The sequence below is a fragment of the Puma concolor genome, chromosome A1 (assembly GCF_028749965.1).
Source record: "Puma concolor isolate L17-30 chromosome A1, mPumCon1.1.hap2, whole genome shotgun sequence".
In the NCBI taxonomy this organism is placed as follows: domain Eukaryota; kingdom Metazoa; phylum Chordata; class Mammalia; order Carnivora; family Felidae; genus Puma; species Puma concolor.
Genome location: NC_141667.1, coordinates 224,112,381 through 224,124,742, shown reverse-complemented (window position 1 = coordinate 224,124,742; position 12,362 = coordinate 224,112,381). Strand labels below are relative to the sequence as shown.

Here is a 12,362-nt window from a genome sequence, read left to right as displayed (position 1 = left end):
AGCTCAGAGTCTGGAACCTGCTTTGGATTCTGTGTCTCCCTCTTTCTCTGCCCTTCCCCTGCTCATGCTCTGTCTCTATCCCTCTCTCTCAAAAATAAATAAACCTTTTTTTTAAAAACTTAAGAGGACACAAGTTTGCCCTATTGTTTAATGTAGTTGAGTTGGTGTTTTCTGGTATATGTGACTTCAGTATGAAAACTGGCAGTGTGGAATTTTTTAGGGGAGCACATTTGAACGTCCTTATCCATGTTCAACTGGGATAGTCAACGTCAGGCTCTCTACTCTTTCCTGATCATCTGTTCTTTCTGTTTCATTGCCACCAAAAAACTGACCACTAGGTTACCTGCTGCTTTCCCTACTTGATCATCCATTGTGTTGAACATCCTCTTTCTCCCCATTCAGCTTAGAGGCAAGATTGGAATTTTTCAGAAGAAACCTTATAGAAAACTAATAAAACAGAAAAACAGTGTCTTTTTCCTTCTCCCTCCTCCCTTTCTCCCTATCCTTCCCTTCCTTCTTCTCCTCATTGTTTTCTTTCTTTCTTTCTTTCTTTCTTTCTTTCTTTCTTTCTATTTAAGAGCAAAGATGAGACCGATACCACCTCTGGGCACTTATCTCATCCAGGTAGAGAAAAGGGCTTTGTAGTCTGAATGAGCTGGGCTTGTTGGCGGAATAAGAAGCAAGCCAGTGGGGCTGGGACATCGTGAGGGAGGGGCCAAAGAGCAGGACAGATCACGTGGGCCTTGTGACCTGCAAAAGCTTATGACTTAACAAAGAGGACCATGGGAAACCTGTGCAAGCTTAATAAAGGAGTGATTCAGTCTGATTTATATTCGCAAAGGTTCTTTCTAACTACTCTGTGGAAAACAGATTGCAGGGGCACAGAGGAGCTGGGAGATGAGTTTGGAGACTGCTTTGGCGCTCCAGGCAGGAGAGGACGGTGCTTTGGCTAAGGTAACAGTAATGGTGACAAGGAAGTGGCCACGTTTGGGATATATTTTGGAGGTATTACCAAAAGATATTGATAATTGCTTGGAATTCAGAATGGCATACGGATAAAGGAAATAGAGAAACTCAAGATGATGCCCAGTTTTCTACCTGAGGAAGTAGTTAATGATTGTGCCATTTCTGAAGATGAGAAAGATTAGGATAGAGACTGCTTTAAGAATGATATGTCATTAGCTAGTTATATAGAGATGTCTAGTACATAAATGGATATATGAGATAAACACACACATTTGTGGTAATTTGTTACAACAGACACAAAAAGCTAACACATACTTGTTAACAAATTCCCACATCTATCCTCACACAGTTCTGGAAGCCAGAAGCCTCAAATCAGTTTCAGGAGGTTGAAATCAAGCTGCCATGCTCCCTCTCGGAGCTCTAGAGAAGAATCTGTTCCTTGCCTCTTCTAGTGTCTGACGTCCAGCATTACGGCTTTGTGGCCAGTCCCTACCTCTGTGGTCTAGTCTTCTCCTGCCTCTCTCCTGCAAGGAGATCTATGATTGCATTTAGGGCCCCCCCTGGATAATCCAGGTCAATCTCCCCATCTCAAAATCGGAATTTAGGTCACATCTGCAAAATTCATTTTTGCCATATCAGGTTACATTCTAAGGTTGTAAGGATTAGAATTTGGATATCTTTGGTGTGGAGTGAGAGGGGGGCAGGCATATTTTATATATATATATATATATATATATATATATATATATTACACAAACACACACACATTCATATATATTTTTCATATGGTTCCTGGACTCCTAGAGTAAGAAATACTTCTCACCTAGCTCAGAGAATTTTCCTCATGGAAGACCAACCCAGACTTTTTATGGCATTCGCTAGCTCTCAGAGCTTTTGTCCCTGGTCTTTTGTTCCATCTTATTTGGTTTTCTTTTCTTTCTATGTTTTGGTTTAAAAAAGTTTAATGTTTATTTATTTTTGAGAGAGAGAAAGACAGAGCGCGAGCGGGGAGGGGCAGAGAGAGAGGGAGACACAGAATCTGAACCAGGCTCCAGGCTCTGAGCTATTAGCACGCAACCAGATACAGGCTTGAACTCATGAGACATGAGATCATGACGTGAGCTGAAGTTGGATGCTTAACCGACTGAGCCACCCAGGCGTCCCTTGTTTGGTTTTCTTAAAGTAAATATTTTCCGTTTGAATACGGCTCATGATCTAATCAACTTTTGGTCTTTGGTTCACTGCCGTAGTCCAGTGCCTAGGATAGTTCTTGGCATGCAGTAAGTGCCCAATGAACATTAGTTCATCGAGTGAATGAATGAGAGGATGGCAGTGAACAAGCAGATATGTACTTGATACTTCAGTTCATATAACTTTAATGTCATGGATATTAATTCTATCAGGTGGTGCTGGATTCTTTTACTTATAATTCTAAGTCAGTGTCTAGACATACATGGCTTTGAAGACAGGTGCTCGTGTTCTCTGCAACCTGGCCACGTTGCTTCAATTCATTCAATGCCCCACAATCGATTCGTTGTAGACTCATATTTCCAAGTGAGTCAATCCATTTCAGGATGCACTGAGTTACTATTTCCTATCAGTGCCCCTCCAATTCTTATATCTTTGTAGCATAATGTTGATGGGGACTGCAATAAAGAATCAAATATCACCTAACCCGTGTTATCCACCCCCTTTCATGGGTTCTTTGATGACCTTTGTCCTTTAGGTCACCTCTCATTCTGAAAGGAAGTATGTTTCTCAAATGCTTCAGTCACATGTGTAGTCACAGTGCTAGCTGAGCTATTTTTCTTTTTTTCCCTTAAATCACACTTCTACAATTACAATAGCAAACAAAAAATCATCAAAGGAAAAGACAGTTGCTTATTTATCATGCTTTGTTATTTTTTGGCCACTCTAAAAAATACTCATCTTAAAACTAACACATAAAACTAGGGAACAGGTAAAACTACTCCTCTGCACTTTCGTTTAAAATGTGACCTTGTGGGGCGCCTGGGTGGCGCAGTCGGTTGAGCGTCCGACTTCAGCCAGGTCACGATCTCGCAGTCCGTGAGTTCGAGCCCCGCGTCAGGCTCTGGGCTGATGGCTCGGAGCCTGGAGCCTGTTTCCGATTCTGTGTCTCCCTCTCTCTCTGCCCCTCCCCCGTTCATGCTCTGTCTCTCTCTGTCCCAAAAATAAATAAACGTTGAAAAAAAATTTAAAAAAAAAAAAATAAATAAAATGTGACCTTGAAATGAAAATTAAAATCTATGGAAACGCTTAACAAAATAGGTGAAATTATGCATTCTGGTGCAGAATTAAAATTAACATACACCTCAGAATTTTCAAATTATGCCTCTTGGAATTAAACAAACAGGCGGATTGTTTCTGAATTGCTTTCCAACTTGGGGACACATGGAGGTATCGTAGCAGACACATAAATGAGTGTGTCTGCGTAAATCATTTGTTCCAATAAAATGCCAGTGTGTGTTAAGAAGAGAGAATTACTTGGAAAAATATTAGGCCCCTATGGGAATTGATAATACACATGCCGTGGTAGCAGCAGGATCTTTTTAAACACAGTGCCCAGAAATAGATAAACAGGAGAAGAAACTGGCCAAGGAAGGCCATGTGAATGTCTTGATATTGAAGGAGGAAGAGAACTGTAGGAAAGAAAGAATTCTTCAGATGAGCAGTAAATGAAATCGCTGTCTCATTACCTTAAGAGTATCTTTAAAAGCAGAAATATGGTAGTCAACAGCAGCAGAAAAATCATTAAGAGCTCTCTGGTTGTTAATGAAAAACGAGGCATCATTAAAAGACAATCTCATCATTTTTTGGAGCTAGTGTTTTATCTTTATTTTTTTATTAAAAATTTTTAAAGCTTATTTACTTATTTTGAGAGAGACAGAGACAGCACAAGTGTGGGAGGGGCAGAGAGAGACAGAGAGAGAGAGACAGAGACAAAGAGAGAGATCCCAAGCAGGCTCTGTGCTGTCAGTGTGGAGCCCAGCGTGGGGCTTGAACCCAGGAAACTGTGTGATCATGAGCTGAGTTGAAACTAAGACGTTTAACCAAGTAAGCCGCCCAGGTGCCCCTGGAGCTGATGTTTTAAAAGTAAGTCACTCTCTGCAATGTCTGTGCAAATGAATGGCACACCCACATCTACTTAAGTAAGGGACACACTGGCCTAGAAGGAATATAGAAATTCTCACCGCAAAACCCAATCTGGGATGGGAGTTCTCTGCACAATCTTCTCCACTTTTCTGTTAATCTAAAACTCATCTAAAAATAAAGTGCAATTTTAAAAAGCCTTTAGATTCCATGCATGTTAGAGGCGATTGCAATCTGGTGGAATTTGCAAGGGTAAGTATTATAGAAGTGCATGTAGAATAACACGAATGTCCTTGGGTCCTCATCTAAGCAATCCATGGGAGCCTCATGGAGAAAATTAGGATTTTCACAACAGTTTGAAGGGACTAAGACGGTTGATGACGGGCAAAGTCATAGCCATGCGGTTTATTTCGAAGGCAGACGCACAGGTGGCGGTGAGATGCCTGGACGGTGGGCTTCCCTAGGCATCAGGAAAAAATAACATACTGATCCAAGAAGACACTAAGCTGAGGAACCCCGCTTCCTAAAACCTGACAGTCACATTTTGGACATTTAGCCTGGGCATCGTGAACGATCATGTTATAATTGGTGACATAAATAAAAATCTATTTACTTTTTAACTGCGAGGGCGTAAGTGGACTTACCACTTCTGATTGTTCTGAGTTTCTGAACAGTTTGACCAGTTCCAAGTTTAAAAAAAAACACTTTAGCAAGCAGTCGAAACACGGCACACTGCGTCGGTACCATTCTTGTAGAAAATCACCCCAAAGCGGAGAAAGGCATTGTGCCATCTGGCTCGGCTTGCAGCTTGTGGATCTGCACCATCCTGGAACCGATCGGCCCAACCTCACCTCCCAGGTGGACCCTCTGGCCATCTGTCTACTGGGTACCAGCTGTAACTAACCAGTTATGACCAGCTTCTAGGAGGAAACGCCAAGGAGAGGGAACTTGGAGTCTGAGACATTACTGAGCCCCAAATTACACGCATACCGAATAGGAAAGTCTTTCTGGTCCGCTGGTTTTTGAACTTTCGTTTTTAATACGGATATTTTTGTGAATTAAACAGCATGTAGAATCCCAAATATAAAACTGAGAAGGCAGAGTTGATTGGCACGGGAATACGGGAGGGGCCTAGGAGCCCAGCTGCCTCAAGTCCCGCGCCCTCTAACTTTGGGGTACTTTCTGGAACACCTGGAGCCGAAAACCCCCGATGCGTCTGACTCCCAGAGATGTGCGATGACTTGGTCCAGACACGTAGCAGCGGAACCAGGGCTGGATCCAGAACTCCTCCCCCCCCCCCCCCCCCCGGGGGTGTTTTCCCCACCACGTCGTCATTGCCCGGGCCACTTGCCTCGCAACGCTTTCCTAGAAAACCTGCACAGGGGCGCCTGGGTGGTTCAGTCGGTGAAGCGTCCCGCTCTTGGTTTCGACTCAGGCCACGATCTGGCAGGTCAGGAGTCGGAGCCTCAACCGGGTTCCACACTGACAGCACGAAGCCCGTTTGCGACTCTCTCTCTCTCCCCCTCACTCTCTGCCCCTCCCCTGCGCGCTCTCTCTCAACATAAATAAACTTAACAAAAGTAAAAAACCCTCCACATACTTGAGCTGAAGGGTGTGTTAACTTAACCTGATTGCGGTAAACATTCCACAACACGTATGTGTATCACATCATCGCATGGCACTCTGTATACTTACACAGTATTATAGCCGACTCTGTCTCAGTAAAGCTAGAAAAAAATCGAAAGGGAAAAAGAAAGCCTTCAAAGTGCCCCTTTGAGAGAAACAGATTGAGCCCCGCAGGTAGGGAGAGAGAGGAACAGGCTAGGTGTCACAGGTGGGACGGCCCTGGAGGAGACACGACACGGTACAAAAACCCCGATGGAAAAGCCACACGGTGCCTCAACACACCTGCCACTGAGCTCCTTGACAGTGAAGCCAAAACCTCTTTTCGGGCTGTGTTTTCCAGAAGACATGAAGGGCCCCCGATGAGTGGATTCCCAGCAGGCATTCCCTCCTGCTGGTATCCTTCAGTGTGGCTTGGGGCTGCTGGCCTTCCAAGGTCACAGCGAGCCCTCTGAGAGAGCCTTTGATTAATGCGGAAGGGAATTCCCACTGGCTGATTAAATATTTTTATATTTTATCATTTTCCTGCAGCTAGCGGCTTTTGGCATGCAGGGTATTTTTGTGAACGATGTAAGTAAATATTATGGGGTCAGTCACGGAGATGAACTTGGGCCCACAAGCCTGCGGCTGGAAGACGTTAGCCTTCACTGAAAAAAATAAAAGTGGGAATAAAAAAGGAAAATATTGAGGATTTGAAAATACTTGCAAAGCGTTGCAACTGTGCATCCAAAATCCAAAGTTGATATAATTAGATCACTAGAAGCAAAGTGATTTTAAGAGATATGTCTGGATATCCAAGGGGTCTAATTCATTTTATTTCAAGTTTGCAGCATTTACTAGAAGAAAAGGAAGAAGCAGGGTTACACTTTCACGTTAACAACCGTGAGTTTTGTTTTCCAGACAGAACTAGACCTTTCCAGACTCTTCCACAAAGTACAACACACAGATTCCTAAGATGCCAAGCCGTTACTCAGAGTTTCCAGGGGCCACAGGCCACTTTTGGTCCAAATGGCCCTTTGGAAAATACAAGAAAGAAAAAATAAAGTGTGGGCCATGGTGGTGTTATGCTCCAATGCCCTCTTGAGTGGGAAAGCCTCGATGATCTGCTTGGAGCTGATGTCACAAAAATCCTCCTTGACACAGGGTGATTCACTGCAGGAAATTTATTCCTTCCTGGGAAACCACTAAACCTCTGCCTGTTCCACAGCCACCCGCCTGGAAATCCCCGGGGAATCCACACGTAGTGTATCGGTCAGCAGCTCCGAAGCAAGACGCCTCCCCAGAGCATCTTTTCCACTTTTCTCTCTGTTCCCCTTGCCGCCGGCCCAGGTCGGGATGAATAGGAGGAGCACTGCACAAATTCATTTGATATGCACTGCGGATTTATTTTTGCGCTATCACTCTTTCTGCACCTACTGTCTCCGAGCTTTGCCGTTTGCCCCTCTGCCCCCTTCGTCGACTTATTCAAGTCCAAATCATTTCACAATCTTTCTGATTAGCGAAGGGCATTTATGCAACACACACCCCATAAATTTTCTTCTCCTTTAGGTGCTTTCAACACTGTTTCCCTCATCTTCAAATCTAAGAGCTCAGCCTAACCCCCAGGTAATTAACAAACTCTTAGTGCCCCGCATATAGCAGGAAGTCAATAAATAAGGGGCAGGAAGGTAGAAAGGACAGAGGAAAGGAAGGAAGACAGGAAGGGAGAGAGGAAAGAACGGGAGGGAGGGTGGGAGGAATCAGCCTGGAGCACAGCCCACGTTCCTCCTGGTGATTTGGAAATACCTGGGGAGCATCCTGATTGAAGGCTGGACCCTGTGACGGCCCAGGTGAGAACCCCCCCTCCGGCAAGGCAGCACCGTGGAGGCAAGATGTCAGAAAGGCGTATCTGGAAGGACAGGGCTGACCAATCAGAGGGACTGTGAACGGGGCTGACTTGCCAGGACAACGGTGCCAAGTGACAGCGCTGTTCCAGGGAGGAAGGCGCGCTGAAGCTCCCGCCAGGTGCCCCGGCTCCGGTCTCCGGGCTGCTTCCCAGGATCTCTGGAAACCCTGTTTATTAGCGCATCCTCTCAAGTTGATCCAAACGGAGCGAAAGCTTTCTGGAATCTAGGTGCGATGGTGTCTTGCACTTCCTTTTTGCCTTCCTGGCCTGTGTCTGGAACATCAAGAAGCGATTGCACAGATCAGGAAGAACTCTGACCACACGGGTGAAGAATGCTGTCACCAGCCCGCCTTCCTCCCCGGCTGCCGGCCCTCTTCACCCACACTCACACTCGCCACGAGAGCTGGGTTCTAGGCGCCGTGAAAAGAGAAGCTCATAAGGAGACTGGCTGCCTTCTGGAAGCTACCGTAGAAGGTTGTACGGTTGTTTTCCCTGATTGGAACCTGGAGTACCAGCTGACCGTCTGCATTTAGGTCATCCTGGGAGAAGGTCTGGTGGGATTTCGGGAGAGGGTCTCCTGAGACTGTGTGAGCAGGAACCTAGTAGGGGACGTACTCACTTTAGTTCCAGGAAATGAGACGCTCTTGACTTTCCACGTGAATTCTTCAATGCCAGGAAATAGCTAGGGAGGGAATGGAGAAAAAGACAGAGAGACAATGACTTTTTGGCAAATCATGTACAGTTAAGGGCAAGTTTTATTATTTAAATACGCAAAGTAGATCTTTGATGATCATTATAATATATAGTGAGATGAAATACCAAGTACTGGGCAATGTTGATCTCTTCTTCCAGTCCTTACGAGAAATCTATAACTGGATTCTTTTTTTTTTTTTTTAAGTTTATTTATTTTGAGAGAGACTGAGAGCAGCGCAATGAGGGGAGGGGCAAAGAGAGAGAAAATCCCAAGCAGGCTCTGTGCTGTCAACAGAGACTGACCCCGGGCTTGAACTCACGAAACCAAGAGATCATGACCTGGGCCAAAACCAAGAGCCAGACATTTAGCCGACCGAGCCACCAGGCGCCCCTAAACTAGATTTGTTGACTATCTCTGTTTTACAGATGAGGAAACTGAGGCTGACAAAAGTGAAGCAAAATGCTCCTGGCCACACAGCTGGTGGTAGAACTCGAATTTTTGAATTTGCTTCCAGTTGATGTTCTAGTCTCTTTGCACTATGGGCCAAATATATACATACACAAACTGGGTAAATCCTGTTAAATAAATCCTGTTTCAAGATTACAACTACCAATTGCTTCCCTCCCTCCCACCCCCTTGGTTTAAGAGTTTTTGTATTTGCATCTGCAACACCTACTTCTGGAGCAAGTTTGCTTACACACTACATTATGCCACTGGAGAAACTGGAACCCCTGTCCCCGCCTTCCAGATTCATCCCCCCCCCCCCCACCGCCCCTCCAGGCTCACAAGCACAGGCACACACCTGCTCACAGAGATTGCTCTTTCCGGTAGGTCTGGAACCCTGGACTAAAACCTCCAGTTTCTGCTGATTGAATTAATATGTGCAAGTCAAGTTCCCCTCATTATCTGCTTTTCCCCATTTTGCAGGGCCTTCTGGCCCGTGGCTTCCAGTTTTATTGCCGTTTCCCTGATGGAAGAAAATCATGGAACTCTCGAGCCATCTTCCAGTCGGACTCCACTCTGCTTTTTGGCATTTGTGCAGGGCGCCTCTGCAGGGAGCCGCTGGAAGCCAGTTCAGGTTTTGTTCACCAGTTCTTTTCGACTCTACTCACTTCTGGCCTCTATGCAAACGAGACTGTGTATAAGACTCAAGCCCTGTGCCACTCCGTAGCTAACCCCAGTCCCTAGTATGTGAAAGGATCTCAAGAAAACCCATTCTATGGCACCCAGAGAAGTTTCGCGGAAAGAGAGGCGTATTTCTCCAAATTCTAACAGTTGTAATGTCTTAATGCAAGTAACTGGAAAACAGTTTGTGCCCATCGTGGAAGTGATGGAGAAACCAAAGGCCATCATAGCGATGGGATTATCCTGTCCTCGCCCACTGTTTCCACTTTCAGAATATGTTACAACAATAATAACAATAAAGCTATTCCAAATATGCCAAATCTAAAATATCTGCACTCCCAGACTCCACTATTGTGACTGTTTCTCGCTGATATTTTATAATCTTATCACTTTTGGCCACACATCCACATACCACCCTGGGTTATTTGTGAAGATAAATCTTCTGCTGAGATCAAAATTGACAATGATTTTTTGCCGCGTCTAAATTTATTTTTGCTGCCTTAAAAAAAGACTTCGAAAATATTTTCCAGGGGGTTTATTTGTTTAAAAAAGATTTGGGTAAAGACATTACTCTGAACCAAAATATATATAGATAGATAGATAGATAGATAGATAGATATAGATATAGATAGATATCTTTTGGTCTATCCAAAAGATAGTCTTGGTAGTTTGGTCAACTACTGACAACCACATATTTGGAATATCTCGAATTATCCAGGAGCTGACAATTTGGTTTTAGGATCATTTGTAACCTTGGCTGTGTTCCTACGTTTCAGCATTTTCAGAGTTTGTCAAAAAAATATATAACTTCAATCATTAATTTCTGGCTCCTTATCGGCATGGGTTTATTAGCTAATTGAACTTCACATTATCCAGATTTTATGAGCTTAGTTTTCATCACCTCTGAAGTGGAAAGAATAATACCTACACTATAGAATTGCCATGAGAATTGAGTGACATAGGTAAAACAATGACTGCCCATCGCACACTAAGTGCTCACTAAAGGGAGCTTGAAAATATTATCTAAAGAGTGAAGTTTAAAATTAATCGGGTGACAGCAATTTGTGCGCATGTCGCCTGTCCCCACAGGCCTGTGTGCTCTGAGAGGATGTGCCGTGGCCTCCTCTGACCTCTGCCTCTTCCCCAGCTTTCAGCCTGGTCCTGACACACAGCACTGTCTCCCAGTGAACAGTGGTAGCATGAAAATCATTTGAACATCCACCTGCCATGATCTCCATCGCACGGATAAGTAGTTGCTCATCGTTGTCTATCTTTAGAATTGATTTCTTTTCTGTAAACACAAATAAAAAAAATTTTTTTGTAGGCGCTTTTTTATTTATTTTATTTTTCAATATATGAAATTTATTGTCAAATTGGTTTCCATACAACACCCAGTGCTCATCCCAAAAGGTGCCCTCCTCAATACCCATCACCCACCCTCCCCTCCCTCCCACCCCCCCATCAACCCTCAGTTTGTTCTCAGTTTTTAAGAGTCTCTTATGCTTAACACAAATAAAAATTTTAACTCCAATTGTAAAGATCCTGTTTTTGTTTTCCTCTTCTATTTAAGAAACTGAAGCTGAAATTCTAATGTGAATTCAGTAAATGGGTGTTAAATAAGCTCACGCCTTAAAACAGTCAGCAGATAAATGATGTCATCGGCTTTTCCGAGGAGAGGTAAAATTGAGACAACTTGGGAGAACAGCAGGAATTTGTTATTTGCTTTGGGGCTTGTCTCAGAAACAATGAGCTCCAGTCTGGACGGCTGAAGTACAGCTAAGAAAAGATTTGACCTCACGTGTGAACGTGTTGACCGCTCTACAGGGAGGAGGCCAAGGCCATCAGGCCACCTGCCTGAAAGAGTCAGTGACAAGCACACTGGGCTGGCACATGTTGCTTTTGCTCCATAAGGAATGTATTTCCCAATTTTTCATCTAATAAGCTTTTTCCATGCTTTAAAGATACATAAATAAATGTATGGGCAAATGCTACAAACTAATTTTTGTAGCATTATCTGGTGCTATTGCAATATTCTAAATGTATTTGGCTCAGACTCGAATTCTGTGTGTATGTTTGTGTGTTTAAAGAAAAACTCAATTTATAGGACCATATCAATATTAGACAGACAGATATTTCCAACACCCCATATATGCTATGAACAGGCTAATGGTTTGGCACAAAAGGGTAAGAGGAAAAATGCTAAGGCTCTAGAATGGAAGACTGGGGCCAGCTTGTGCAGTGCTGTGCTTCTGAATTTAGAATATATTTTATCTTCCAGGACAAGGCGGGACAATACATCTACCTTAGAAATGAAAAGCAGCCTAAGTATTGGCTACCTGGAGAGCCACGCTGGAAAGTTTCCCCTGCTGAAAGCAGCTTTATTGAACAAGTGTGCCCTGCAAGCCAGGAGTGGGAGCGGCCACCCACATGCTGAGCATTTGTCATTCTTTGTCCCGTGGTCCAAGACCCACTGGAGCCTTCTGGCAGAGAAAATGGCTTCTCTGGGTCTGTGCTTAAGAAAGGCCTGTCAACAGTGAGGAGAATGAGTCAGAGAAGAAGCAATTAATGTAATTGATCTTGCCTCATACGTAGCTCTTTTCTAGACACAGGAGACAATCGATATCTCCCTTCGCACTTGCAGCTCGGCACTTGTCAGTTTGGGGGAAGGTGGGGCGATCTGGCTCCTGGGACAGGATTCCGTGACAGCAGATGGCTTCGCCCACCCGCAAAGGAGGGCGGTCTTCTTTTAGGGCCCTTGCCTTGTAGAAATGGGACCATAAGTTTGTCTTCACATCTCAGATTACAGGACCAAGGCTGTGTGTTTAATAAGACACATTTTCTGAACCCCAAGCTGAGTATCGTTCTCCTGAATATTACACATTTGTTCAGGAAAGTGAATTCTTATCTTTTGACCCAAAGTACCTTCCAGAATCTGCTGGTATCTGAGCACATTTCTCC

The 12,362-nt window shown here is 44.2% G+C and overlaps 1 long non-coding RNA gene across 1 annotated transcript; it reads right to left on the bottom strand.

Moving 5' to 3' along the window:
* Positions 1-6,493: 6,493 nt before the first annotated feature.
* LOC147584808 (uncharacterized) lies at positions 6,494-12,301 on the bottom strand. Its single transcript, XR_015253542.1, has 5 exons — positions 11,707-12,301; positions 10,627-10,695; positions 9,082-9,400; positions 7,975-8,267; positions 6,494-7,858 (listed from the first exon to the last, which is right to left on the bottom strand). It is a non-coding gene; the product is annotated as an uncharacterized LOC147584808 (long non-coding RNA).
* Between the last annotated feature and the right edge of the window lie 61 nt (positions 12,302-12,362).